Source organism: Poecilia reticulata, linkage group LG23 (genome assembly GCF_000633615.1).
Source record: "Poecilia reticulata strain Guanapo linkage group LG23, Guppy_female_1.0+MT, whole genome shotgun sequence".
In the NCBI taxonomy this organism is placed as follows: Eukaryota; Metazoa; Chordata; class Actinopteri; order Cyprinodontiformes; family Poeciliidae; genus Poecilia; species Poecilia reticulata.
In genome coordinates this window covers 9,472,580-9,487,707 of record NC_024353.1, presented here as the reverse complement: position 1 = coordinate 9,487,707, position 15,128 = coordinate 9,472,580, and the positions used below count along the sequence as shown (strand labels likewise).

Below are 15,128 nucleotides of genomic sequence, written 5' to 3'. Positions count from 1 at the left end.
TCAAGTTCTCTGACATCTCATGAAAACGAATTTCATGGAAAGTACGCTTCGTTTGTGCAGGTGTGAATGCGCAATCGAACTCTGATGAAGACCAAAGAAGCTAATGGTAGTTCGCCTGGAAACCCAAGTCTCAGTTTGGTTGAAGTCAACTCCGGCACAATTTGAACGCACATCCTAATCGCCATCGGACCGGAGACCACTCCAAAAGCGGAAAACAAACTAGATGGTGTTCAGTACATTCTGGGGGAATACAACCAAAACAAAGGCGCCAACGCTAGCGGAAGAACTCACTCGTGGGTCTTTTACAACCACTATAGTCTGACGCCACTCCCTTTGTTGATTATATTTTGTCAAGAAGGAAGTTGTGGTCACATCTTCTTCAGATGTTTTCTGTGATCTTCTGCAGATGTCAAGAGCGCGTTTCTGCATAAAACACGGCAACAAACCTCTGGCCAATCACACAACACTTCAGACAAAGCTTTGTCAAAATAGTTCAACCCAGGTATGGAGAGGTGTTTGCTCTTCGGCGCCGTCATGCCGTTCCTTTTCTCCGGCTTGGACGGTGGTTGGTTGCTATGGCAGCTGCGCTCGGAATAAAAAGGTCATCAAACCACCCATTTGCTTTAGGCAGATGGATTTTGTATAGCCTTAAAAAACAACCTTTGCGAGGTAAACATTCCAGTTTCCTGGTAAAAGTTTCCATGTTTACCGAGCTGCGCTCTTGCGCCTGCCTTTTTATCCTTTTTGTCTTTACCTAACTCCCGTGCAACTGAATTGATGGAAAACAACAACATGAAGCAGATGACTCAGAAAGCCATTAGAAACATTGTTAAGTGGCATGAAGCAGATTTATGCAATGCTGCTGAGATCCACCCAAAAAAAACAAAAAACAAAAAACAAAAACTGAGTAATGTAGATTGGCAGGGGAGGAAACGTTTAAACACCCAATGACTGTCACCATACTTAAGTAATTCCTGAAGAACATGTTCTAAATTGCACACAACACCATGTTATAGATTATCTACTTCTCCTTTCATCGCCACTTTATTCTGCCTGCGCCTGCAGCGGATCTGAAGAAAAGTTTTAATAAAAGACGCCCAAACAGACATGCACACGCGAAGTTGGACCTGTTCAGTGTTTTTTTTGTGCCTGCAACAAAAGGAGCATCTTGGCTGTGTTTTCTTACTTTCTTCTACAGCCGTTAAACAGCACATTAAAAATTAACGTGGATTGATTTATTTTTCCAAACACACATCGAGATGAGAAGAGATGGGGAAAAAAAACACGCTGGCGCACAAACAACCATGACCTACAAGCTGCAAACCCTGTTAAAACTGGGATGCGATGGAAATGAGTGCACTGACTCAGAACCAGGACCACCCAGTGTGGGGTTCTTCTCCCCCACAAAGGCAGTGTATGCACATTACTGCTATTGGTGTTCAAATGTTTTTCCAGCTTATAAGACACAAAACTCAAAACGTATCGACTTTTTATTTAACTTTAAAGATAAGCTAAACATGGCAAATAATAATAATTTAAAAAAGTGCAAATCACTGCAAAAACCCAAAACCTTACCAGGTATTTTGGTCTAATTTCTAGTGCAAATATCTTAGTACAGTTGAAATAATAAGACTTAATATTTATTTTAAAAAGTATTAGTTCCATTGTCAAATAATCTGCCAACAGAACTATTACATTTTTGTTAATATTAAGGAATTATTGACTTAAAACAGGCTCCTACTTCTTGCTGTAAAGTTACTTGTAAGTCAGGTTTATCGGAAACACTTCATTTGTGTGCATCACACTGTCATAAATATGATATAACACCTTTTATGAACATGAAGAAGTCTTTATGAATGGCTGTGATTGTTGTCATGAAGTGTCATTCAGTAACTAATGACGTTTTTAATGGACTTTTAATACACATTTGGTAAATAATGACACAAGTGTCATTATTTACCAAATGACACCTTATGACAGCAGTCAAACACACATGAAGATTCCTTCATGTTCATGACAGGTGTTATGTCATGTTTATGACAGTGTCATGTCAGTCTTATGCACACCCCTTCAAAAAACGTGTTAACCGTTTTTTGTTCACGTGGGACCAGGCAAATGAGCAAAAGCTTCTGGCAACAATGTGTCCATCCTGGGTGTTTTGAGAGGCACACGAGCTGCTGGTGACACTCGCTGCGAGCAAATAAGGAAGTAAGCTCAAGCTTACTGTACAAGTTTCTTGGAAAAGCAAAGTCAACATCCAGAAAAAGGTTAGAGCGCTTTATCTCGAAAATTTCTGTTCTGTTTACATTATGCAAATAAGGCTACCTGGTAAACGAACAGTAGCCTCACTATCCAGACAGGCAGATGGCGGCCACACACCCAGTGCAGCCAATCGTGTTCCAATGCAGGCTCTCTGCACACAAGGAACTCTGATACTGAAAATGTTTGAATAGGTCTGAGTCTCTCTCTGTATGGCCACAAAAAACCCATTTCCTTGTGTGATTTATTTTCACCTAATGAGAAGTATGTGGTACACTCGATGAGATAAGGAGATGCCCCACAAAGCACACACGCTAGTTTAAAAATAATCATCGGATCACATAGCAACATTTGTTTCCAAACCTGCGCGTTCAGGGAAGACTTCCTCTTGAAAATATTCCACTGAGTGTTGAGGGAAAACTGGACAGAGATTTATCTAGAACTGCGCCATTTGCTTCACAGATGGATAACTTTGTGAGGAAATGGCAGAAATGTATCTGATCAGAATCAGGAAAAAACAAAACATCCACAGCACGTGGCAAGAATGTTCCAGTCGTTTTTCCAAATCTAGAGCTTCTAATAAATGGAAAGAGATTTCTCATAATCAATGAATATCCTTTACTTAGACTACAATGCGTTGCTGATAAAAGTTAATCACTCGCTGTTTTATTCACTAAATGCACAAAGTCGCTAGATACTGAATTTTGGAGACATCCACGTGAAGATGCAGCTAACAAAAATAGATTTTTCTAAGCTAGCAGCACGGTCTCAGAATGTTTGTGGCTGATCAAGATTGTTCAGAGGACTCAAGTCTGAGTCAAAATGCAATAAATAGAAGTCATCTATGAGTCTACAGAGCTTAAAATCCAATCGTATCACACCATAAAGTCTCTGGTCCAAGTCAAGTTATGTAACTACGTAAAGCTCAAGTTAAAGTCACAAATATCTAAACAAGGACTGCAAGTCAAGAGACAAATATCTAAAAGGACAAGTCCAAGTCAAGCAATGACGATCCAAAACTCAAATGAAGGTAAAGTCACGAGCACAAGTCAAGCCGCGATGCTTTGGAGCAGGAATGCAACTTAGGATGAACTGATTCGCATTTAGCAAAAAGTTGAGAGAGCATTCGTGAAAAGAGGCTGGTTTCTGGATTAAATCTAGCTTGGGTGAAGCAACCAGAACATGGTGAGGACTAACCTTCGTGTCTGAGTCAGTGACATTATTAACGCAGAGCGGCCCGGCTTCAACCCAACTTCAACTGTCTCAAGTTTGAACTTGACAGAGGAAAGAAGAAGCTCCAGAAGTGGTAAACAACTGGTTTTCATTTGAATGCACTATCATCAAATAAGATGTTATTCTGTAATTAGTCCCATCTAAGCCAAGTCAGACTTGTGTGGGAGAAAAAAAGCTATTTCCCCTCGCAGTTAGTCTTGTGTATGTATTCTGGAGAAATTTTGACCCAGAAATATTTCGTTTCAGCCTCAGGGGGGAGTTTTTGAGCCTGTTTGATATCAGGCTGCAACGTCTCAATCAGATTTTTTTCCCCCTGTAGTTAGACTAAGCCACATTAAAATGCCAAAGTGGTTTTGCTTAAGCGTTTTGGTTCTAGTGATTCAAGCGTGATTAAAGTTGGATTAAGGTCACAAACTGATGGCTGGGAATTTTACTTCAGAATATGATAAATTAAAGGATTAGTGCGTCTCCCCAAGGTGTCATTTGGGCAAAAATGGCTTCCCACACTTGGGGATGTCAGTGACTTTATTTCTAATCATTTCCTGAATGACCTCAGGACAGAATGTGTTGCTTTCCAACGACGTCATGTTCTCAGACAGATTATATTTAGGAGACTTCTTGATTCAAAAGGTCAGGCTGTAATCCAAACCGGGCATGGTTGGTGACATTCAACTCGGCTTTCTGAAAACGCTTAATCACAGTTGAAGTGGGAATTAACTTTCATGAAATCATTCCTTGAAAACTGATTCTCTCTGACATTTTGATACTAAATTGAAGTGTTGGAAAGGGGGGGAAAAAAAACAAACAAACATGTTTGGAGAAAATCCGACTCTGCGAAAGTATTCACAGCCCTATAACTTTGTCAAATGTTGTAAATTTTGTTTTGTATACCTGCCATTCTTTTCAAAAAGACAGCTCAAGCACAGTCAGTGTGGATGTGTGACAGTCAGCCTTCAACTTCTGCCTCAGCTAGCTTTAGGTCAGGACTTTGACTGGGACAGATTTTTCCACTTGAGCTCTGGATCCCTGCTGTTCCTCCAGAGTCACTATTCTGGCTTATCAGGCTACTAGTGGCATGCCACACTTTTCAGATTTTGTTTTCTTATTTAAAGTTGAAAATATAAATTTTGTCATTGTTAGCTGATGCATAAGAGCAGACTTCAGTCAGTCTTTTGATATTCAAAGCAGGATATTTTTTCCCTTTTACTTCCTTGTGAAGTAATTTAAGTCTTCATTGTCAAGAAGGAGGAACTTAAGGAAACAAAAAATTAAAAACAGCCTGTAGCAAAGCTTTCAACAACATTGAAATTACGTTCCTTGGCAAGACGCCATGCCAAGCCTACATCAGCAAGTTGGCAACTGCCAGGATACTACAGCTTAAAAGTGCAACCATTAATTGCTAATTAAGTTCAGGGTGGTGTACCACAATTATTACAAGTTCTGAAAAAGATCCAACTTGGAATAAAAGGTGTCGTGTTGCAATGTTTTATTTTCGCAGCTAGTGCGGAGTACCTCATGCAGTCATTGTCAATCAGGCGTGGCTCAGTTTGAGGAGCCAAGTTAGCTTGATGTTCAGGAAAGGGCGACCCGAAAAGGGAAGACTTTTTTTTTTTTTTAAACAACTGGTTTAACAAGCTGAGAAATGTCAAGAGGAATCAGCTGAGATATTGGGACAAAAACTGTGGACGTCTGCCTGAAATTGTCACCTTTAAACAGCCACATGACCAGGGAGGGAATCTCCAGCCGTCGTGCCCTGCAGGAAGGAAACGGAATCCGAGGGGGAAAAAAATGGGCGAATCAATCAGACAACAAAAGGAAATCTGTGAAGATTCTGACGGAAGCCGGAAAGAAAGTGTCACCATTCACCTGAAAGGGCACGAAAAGACTGCGGTATACAAATGCACTCGCCGACAAAAGAAATAAATCTTTTGAAAATAATTTCCTGCAATTCGTTTAAGCTAAAATTAAACTGTCATGATCACCATTGTCACATTGCAAAAAATGGGGAAGTAGCATACAAGCCTGAGAAAATCGACTTTGCCTTAAATTTATGGGGGTGGCAGCATCATGTTATGGGATGATGACGGTGTGAATTGATGATATCATGGCAACACCAGGAAAGAGCATGATGGAAATATCACAGCAACATCTCAAAGTCTGGCAGGAAGTTATGGTTCGGGCAGAAATTAGTCTTCCAAAGTGGAAAATGCCTCTAAGCATGCCAGAAAATTTGTCATAAAGTGACTTGAGGACAAGCGACGTCAACGTTTCAGAGTGACCATGCAGTCACCTGTGAAGGTGTGAGTCAGCAACGTGACCAACAAGCCTGACTCGGTTACTCCACTTCTGTCAGGAGGAATGGGCCAAAATTCCAGCAAACCAACGAGAGACGCTTGTGGAAAGAAACATTCGACACCAGACGGTTTACCAGGGAATTCAGTGAAACGTCACCAATTTTTTTTTTGCAAATTTCCGAATTTTATAAAAAGCAAAACAATCCCTAATTTTTGTTCTGGTATTTAGCAGTTTGAAAAAACAACAACAAAATAACCGCTGATGATCCTAAAACAGGAAAAGTTCAGTTTGTTTGAAGCCTCATTAAATTTATTTTTATAAATTTTATGTATGAAATGTTTTCAGCTAAATGTTCTTGACTTTAATTATTACATTTCTTTCCATTGGCAAGTATTTACATTTCATCCTCCAGATCTTTTACTTTTGCACTGACTTTTCAGAAAGTGTTCAATTTCCTATTTTGTTTTGGAGGTTTTTCACACTTAATAGTTTTCAGAACATCAAAGCAATTTAAATATCAGTCGAAGACAACACAAGTGAACATAAAATACAGTTTTTAAATGAAGTGTTTCTTACTAAGGGATAAAAATGTTCGAACCTTCTTGATTGCGTGTGAAAAAGTGTATGCGATAACTTGCATCGAGTTCTTTCCAGCTCATCTTTGCAGAACAGTTTTAAGTTTGGAGAGTTTGAACGTGAACGGCCTTTTTAAGGCCTTTTTTTCCATGCCACAGTATATTTTTCTTATGCTAGTCAATCTTCACCAATTATTGTGGCCTTCAAGCCTGAACTTGACTAAAATGTGGACTGAGGTGCAATTATTTCAGTTTTTGTAGTTTGTTTGCTTTGCAAGCAAAGTGATGGGAGGTTTTCAGTGACTGAACCATTTTGTTCAGGTGACTGGCTGCCTTATGCTCCCGTAGGACTGATGCGGTGATCTTTCTTTGTCTCCGTTTTCTGTTTTCATGAGCAGCGTGCTTTGGCGTGCCCCGCTTGTCATTATAGTTGTGGACTTACAAGCAATATCTGAGGTGTAACTGCCTGAGTTTCAAGTGTGGCCCCAAGCAATCACTGCAGATTGTGTAACCAACCTTCCCAACTAGGGGTGTGTGTGTGTGTGTCCATATGATGTAATTTTAATGCCACGGTGGGAATGTTTTAAGAAATTCCTTGTAAATGCAAATATACCATCTCAGCTTTTTATCCCCACCCAACTTTTTCGTTTGAAAGCATGAAAGTATGAAAGCATGAAAGCATGAAACAAACTATTAGAAAAGCATGCAAAATAATGGATGTTGATAGATTTGCTATGCAGGTCATGGAGATAAAGAGGTAATTACAGATTTGTTGTGACACGCCAACTGCAATTGTGTATCAACATTTAAAAGAAATGTGGTGTTGAGGTGTGTGTATTGTGTTTGTAGGTGTAACCCAAGCATTTTTTTTCTTCATTGTAGAAAAATGTATGTGTTTGCGGTGACAGCAGACAGCATAACACATTTGTTTCTTTTTTAAAACGTGGCAAGTATGCATAAAACTTTCAGTTTGTGACTCCTGTTTTCTAAGTATGTTGGTAGTAGTGGTTATCCTCGGGTTGTAGAGCAAAGGTGTCACACCCTGTTTACATGACAGGGTTTCCCTCAGTGTTTTATAAGCCTGGCAGGCCACCAGGCTTTACTTGTGTCCCTACCAGGCGAAGATTGCCTATTTCTTTAAGACTTTTAAAAATGTTTGCACTTTTTAAGACTTTATAGTTTGTGTTCAAGTATTAATCTTCCAATCTTTCAATAACACATAATTATGAAGTGATATTTTCAAATTTCCTGTCAACTTTAAACATTTTTTAACTCAAAAACACGACAGGCCGCTGGATGAATGACTGCCCTGGCATCTAACCAGCAGACTTAGCAAGCTTTCTGGGGGAAACACTGCATGAGGTGCAGAAATTAGAAATGTTCCATTTGAAGCCTTCATTTGATCAATCTAAATGTTACAGACATAGAAATTTGAGGCAAAAATAATATGGGTAAGGATTCCTAACTTCTTCCTCAGATGGAAAATCCAGTTTTTTAAGATGTGCAATTAAAACACTTTCCTTCCGAGATATAAACCCCCAAAATAAGACTAGACATCAATGTGTCAACATTTCTTAGTCAAGTTCCATTATAGTATTTAATGGGCTATTAAACCCTATAAGTTCTTGTGCGAGTCTTTAAACTACATTTTTTGAAGTAAAACAGGAAGTAGTTCCTCTTTTGGCTGACCACAAAGGCTGGCTGGAAGCATTCACTTCCAAAGTATTGAGGAAGTCCCCACCCATTTATATGGTAGCATTTGGATACTAAGAAATAAAAAATAAATAATGACAGCATGGCAGACAAGATACCAAGCACTAATGGATAGCCTTTAGCAGAAACTGATGATAAAGCAGCCTCGTTAGCACACTATCGGAGTTATGCTAATGGTTGTTCTACGGATTATGTTTAATCCTCCGGATGTTTGGACTGATTCTTTTATTAAGTACAAAGGACTGCAGTTTTATTACAAGACTTTACTTCTTATTATGGCCGTCAAGCCTGTGCTTGACAAGAATGGGGGCTTATCCGGGATCAGATCAACTGTACTTTTTGATCTTTAGTTTGTTTTAAAATCTTACTAATCCAAATAAATACTTTGGTAAACATCACATTCAAACCTGAACTGAACTATTTTAAACTGACAGCTTGGAATTTGAGAAGCATTTAATCAATTTGTATGAACAAATATTGAACGTGGAAACTTAGCTTTCCTAAAAATATTGGTGCAATTTCAATTTGTCCTGTTTTTGTTTCTTAGATGTCAGTCCTAATAATTGGATTCACAATGTGGTCATAATTATCATTTCATTCTATGAAGACTTCTCAACATTTTTATGTTCATAAAACCTATTTGTTGTAGTCTAATAACACTGTCAGTGAAAATTCAGACTCCCATGACAGATTTCACCTTTAAGACAACACTTTGTTTTATGCCTTCTCTGTTGTTGATGTACTTTCTGCATCGATGATTGAATTTAAGGTTGCGATGACTCCTGGTGCGATGCTTTGTTCTCTTATTAAAGAGAAAGGCTGCTCACTTGTGTTCAGCTGAACATAAATTGTTGCAGATGTTTGTGCTGGGTTGCTATGATACACAGGAATATTTTTAAACACAGCATGCTTTTTTTTAAGGTTTGAAAGATAATGCATGATGCAGTCCACCTGTCTTTGATTGATCTCTTCTGCAAAAGCAGCCTTCCTTTTAAGATTTTAATCTTTTAGACCAGAAGATCAGATTCTCTGCAACGATTTTGCCTTTTTAGGGAAGATTCCTAAATCTGAATCAAGGCTTTAGCGTGACATCCGATCTGAACTTCCACTCTCAATGCGTTTGCCAAACATTAGATTGACTTTTTGTGTCAGGATTTCATTATTGTGTAAGAAAACAGAATTAGTTTAACTCCCTATGCTGGGTCAGCCACTCCAAGCACTTAAGTTAATCTTCATCAATGCAGACAGAGCGTCTGCATAGTGCAACATGTAGCTGCAAACTACACACTTAAGGATTTGTTGCTAAAACATTTGGGTTGCATTCACCTAAATTCCTTAACAATTGCATATTGGTGTGATATATGTTGCTTCTCTTAGATGCAAGACTCTTGCAACTAAGAGAACATTTTCTTTGGACCTGCCAAAAGTATTAGCTTTTGGCAGGTCCAAAGAAAATGTTTGTAAAACATGCAGAACCACTAAGATGTCATTCAATTTGTTAAAGAAGTAAAGAGATACTTAAAAAAAAGAGTAATTTGAGGCTTTTAAGATCGCTGTTTATGGTTTTACTTTGAACATGAGCTCTTACCATATGTGTCATGCTGTGGCACATTTCCACTGAACTTTAAATGTAATACAAGGAAATGATTGATGCAGAAAAAACAGTGTAAAATTAAACTTGACCTACAGTTGTTGCCACATCATCCTCAGCCCATAATTTCTTTAGACAAGTTCAGAGTTGTTTAACTTTGAGCTTTAATATAGTTAATGTGGAAACCGCTTACTGACGCAAAAGGTTTTACTGCATTGTTGTGTGGATTTCCACAGACATGATGTGGACGCAAAGGGGGAAAAAAATAAGACGGTGGAAAAACTCCACATTAGTTTGATAAAACTAACTGACCGTTTCTTTTTTCTTCATGTTTGATTTTACGTCGGGCTAAATTTACCCATTGTGAATCAGCTACGCAAATAAAATGATCTCTATTTGAGAAGTAATACAATGAGAGATTTATTCCTTTTTACTTCCTTGAGATTCAGAGATTGACATATTTCTGAATTTGAAGATTACGACGTGCTGCTGTTTAGCTAAACGCTTGAGATCGTTTTTGAATTTTCTTTAACCTGACTTGAATCCAGTGAGTTGTTTATTTACGCCCAAGCTTTCATTCACAAATTGATGTCTGGAAATGTAGATTCAACATTTCCACACAAGGTTTCTTGTGATGTCATCTGTTTTCTTCAAGCACATCAGTCAACACCCACACAGGATGATGCTTCCTCCCTCGTACTTTACAGTTGCTAGATTCCTGCAAGGATCTGAAAATTATGCCCAAGGTGATCCACGATGTTTGAAGTTACAGTAATCTTAGCATATCAATTTCCTCGATGTAAATGAAGTAAGCTTTCTCTTTTATTATCCTGGCATTTTGCATACAAATAATGTTGATAAATCTGAACTAAAACATTAAAATTTGATTTATCTCAAGTAGTAAAATATTTTTTCTTTTTTGTTTTATCTAAATAGCTGATAGTTTCAACTGTATTTACTGTCTATGTTGTCTCAATTGTTGAGAATAGAAGGTCCATTGTGTGTTTTACCAATTTTTTTGCAGCTGGATTTCAGTTTTGCCTTCCACTCCGTCAAGTTACATCTCACCTCACTTTCACCAGTCCGACAGGCCCAACCATTATTCATTTATTTTACAGTAACACCCTTACAAGCATACTTATAAGTTATAACTATCTTTAGCTGCTCCTTTTCCCCCTGGGTTTGTTTTTCCAACTCCACTATTGATTTATTTTGAACATGATAGAAGTATAAAGTACATTTCTTTATCTTGTGAAAATGACCTCCTTATATTTCCTTTTAAATGCTATAAAATTTTGACTTTGCTTCAACTCCTCCATTTAACTTGTTCCATAATTTTGCAACATAAATTGAAGTACAAAGGCAACAATGCCGTTAAATAATCCCATGATTTTTAGTTAGTTTTTTTTTAATTCAAACTCAGGACAAACTGTGAACTGCAAAAATATCTGTGAGCATCATCTCTGGAGTAGGCTGGGTAGACAACATAAAACATATTTTACAGTGTTTATGGAAAAAAAAAAAAAAATCACATAAACGTGGAAACGCCCAGAAACTGGATAAAAAAAAAGCTTTTGATCTCATGCTTTTTATGGCGGGAAAGAGGACCTACGTTCACTCTGCACCCGAGATTAAAGATGACACTGAATGTAGTCCATTTGAATACCTTTTGAATTTAGAGTAAAGGATGTTACTGATTAGGCAACTTGATCTGATAGTAGCTACAGAGATGTAAACACGGTTTGGTCGCTGTGACGATGCGTGCCTGCTGGCACAGGAAGGAATGTCTTCGCTTTCTTAAACTAAAAGCTGCCAGCAAAATAAAAAAAAAAGAGTTCAAGCTAACAAAATGCAGAACTGTCGCTGCAGCAGCAGAAAATATTTACATTTCTGCATCAGGTATACACCACCACTTCTAGAAATATTGAACACTGCCACCTTCTGGCTAAAAGAGCAAATGTTTTAAAACGGTTTATTTTCTATTTTTATATCATCACCTTTGAGAAATAATGAGTAATGACCTGAGTCTTTTTGGCAGAAATAATATTGGAAATAAATAAAGAAAATAAATAAATAGCCACCTGTTTCTTTCCAAAAGATGATTTGTCTAGTTAGAAAAACTGAATTAAACGTCAAAAGACAGTAATGTGTGTCATCTATGGGAAGATGAGCAGTGATTAGCTATTTTTAAAAGTAAAATTAACAACAGATAAAGTGAAACTGGAGAGTAGTAAGAGAAAGTAGCAGCGTGAGAAAGAATGCATCTTCAGCTTACAGCCAAGGTTTAGAGCAGCATAGCTACAGAGATCTTTAATCTTTCTTAATAGGGAATGTTTTAGTAGAAAAAAACGGGAAATTATCCGCATACTAACAGACTTGTTTTCCAGTTTTAAAGCTGCACCAAGCCAACGCAAGCTGTCACATAAAAAGAGAAAGGAAATTTACAGGGTGCAATAGTCGAAGACAAACAACTGCTGTTTAGTCGAAACTGTTATGCCATCGTGATTTATGTAGCTGCGTGCACTTAGCTTCCTCCAAGAGCTTTGCCCTATAACAACTATTTATAAAAGCAGCTGGGTTTCCCCCTGCTAAAGCTTATCTGAGATGGACAGACGAAGATAAGCATGTTTTTGACCACTGTTGTAAATGATAAAAACCAGGACGACTGCTGTAAAATCATCAAGCAAAAGGAAATGCCTGCAGTGGTTTGACACTGGATGACTTGCAGATTTTGGACAGAAGGGGATTTGTAAAAGCTACTTATATCCAAGTCAAGTGTATTTGTATGGTAGGATTTTATCAGCAAGAACGTTCACAGAGCTTTATATGATAAAAACATTACACAGTAGCCAGTTGTACTGAACACTAAACCATCTAAACCATCAACAAACGATTTGATCAAAAACCGTTGTCGAAATCATCAAAAGCAATTTTTAACAAATGTGGATAATTCACAATCACTTTGCAGAAAAATTTGCAAAGTGGGACAAAACTATGTATAAGATACTGATCACTTCTGGTGGCACTGGATTTGTGTTTATTTAAAGAAGATTGAATAACATTTTTGCCGTCTTTATTAGCCGTTCGTGTCGATCTATCAGAATACAGTGAATTGATTTTTTTTAAGAAAAGTAAGAAGACATTTTCTGACACTTTTAGGAACTTTATCCTGGGTCATAACGTTGCTGCCGAGTTCAGAGAACACCACTTTCTCTGATGTCCAAGAGAAAGTGGTGTTCTCTTGGACATCAGATATTTGATCCAAAAGATTCGTCTATGAATAAATACATGGGTGTGTTTTTAAGGGTAATTTGATGGTGATGGAGAGAATTTGCTCTAGAGTTTGATTGAAAAGCAATGATTACAATTGTGCACAGATTTACTGGAAATCTTTGCACAATTGGATTTAGGCAGTTGTGATGCAATAATTGTGCTTAAAAAAATAAGAAATTGAAAATTGTAGTTTCGCAGAGTGACCACAAGATGGCGACAAAACCCAAGGCATGTGAAGCGCTCAGCGACTGATTTTGTTTGGATAGTAATTTGAGATGCCACAATAATACCTTAAAGAAAGAAGCCAGCATGAACGTGCAAGAGGACAACTGGGACCGTTCTCATCTTCATGCTAACCTAATCTGCAGGTGCAGTTTTCACCTGTTTGGATTTTTGTGAACTCTTCATTCTAATGGCCATTTTTAGTTTTAATGCTAAAAACTGAGCTTGACACGTGAAGTCAAAACTGACATCAGTGGTTGCCGATTGTATGTTTTTCTCTGTTAGTCGCCAATTGGGCAGCTGAACGCTGCAGGAAACAAAATGTGATCACATCCCACCTGGAGTGGCCTCTTAACATTGACTGTTTTTGTAATTAGTGTCGAATTTTACACATATATTTTTATATATTTTAAAGATATGTTTCCATGTTACCCATAGGAACAGCATCTTCACACTTTAACTAGAGATCTGAGTCTTCTTTTAGTTCAGCAGATTATAAAGATGATATTTTTTTTATTGCTTTTGATTTGATTGATTATCTACCACTGAAGTATATTTTATTGCTGATGACATATCCTGTAAAGATATTAGTGGCTTATGGGTATTTTAAAATGTTCAATAGAAATGGACTGTATAGTTCGTAATTGGTTCTTCTACATGGATCAATGCAGTTTGTACAGCAGAGGTTATGCCTAAGCCACTACTAAAGGACAGGATGGATCGATACTTTCATGATGCTTATGTTGAACCATTTGAATGATGCTACTGAATAAAGTTATTAGATCAGGGAATGTTTTTTCCAGTGTGTTTAATTTCTGGTGAGCCTATGCAAACTCTAGTATCTTTTTTCCACCTGATGGCAGCTGGACTTGGTGTGGTCCTCTGCTGCTGTAGCCCATCTGCATCAAGGCTCAATCAATTCTGCATACCTCGGTTTTAGCTCTGGCTGCCCAGTAGATTGACAATTTCTGAAATTCAATATTAGCAAAGATTGTAGCTGCATTTCCATTGTCCATCTAATTACACAATGTGATTTTGAAAATAAGCTTGCTTAATGGAACCACTCCAATTTAGAAAAAAAATTTTTTTTGATAGTTTTGCTGCTAAGTTGAGTTGATTTTCTGGTTGTATCAACATTGGTTTATTTCAAAAACAATAACTGAGACACTTTTTCACATCATGCAAAAGTCACGTGACCGACAACCGGATGTTGGTCGGCACTGGCGCAAACCTCGAAGAAGACGACAAGAAGTAGTTGGAGGATGTTTTTTAATGACTTATCGCGTGAGCAAAATTACTGATGTGTGATTTTAATGCCATTTCTTATTTAATGGGAACACGGCAATTACCAAATTGTGCTTTTTCAACATTAGCGGCATACTGACAGAGTTTTGCGTACATTTGTAAGGGAGACGCAGCTTGTGCCTTACTCAAACTCACTTTAGTTCCCTTTCCTCCCTGGCCCAAAGGTCTGACCTTCAACAAGTCATGACATTTATTGAGATGCCACTGATTCTCTACACTTATACCTAAGAAAGTGGCTGGCAACATCCTCTCATGTTTTGGATTTCTTTATCCCAATCATTTGACAATGATGTCATAAGTCTAAGCTTGACTGGGTATTTCTGGGAGAGAAAATGCTGTGGTTCAGAGTCAGCAGCTGTTTGTGGTAAAACTTTCTTTTAGAGTTAGATCCTTCGGGCGAAGCATTACCTTTCCGTTACGCCTTGTTATGTCTGTCTATCTCCTGCCATCGTTTAAGCCCGAGTGATGAAAGAATGACAAACACGGGAGACCAGAGACAACAGACGAGGATGAGCTAATCCTTGTTGTGTAAAATTCCAGACATTCCGATGGGATGTTGTTCCCAGAGGAGGGCTAATCGGTGAGCGCCGGCGCTGCACTTGCGCCAGGGCTTTGCTCTGAATAAACAAATACGGGGCCTCCCCAGTTGTTGTACGGAAATT

General features: G+C 38.0%; 1 protein-coding gene across 2 annotated transcripts in view; it reads right to left on the bottom strand.

The window, feature by feature from the left end:
- Positions 1–15,128, bottom strand: part of LOC103459513 (protein phosphatase 1H-like) — a 136,409-nt gene that overhangs the window by 35,419 nt on the left and 85,862 nt on the right. The gene's annotated exons all lie outside the window — the stretch shown is intronic.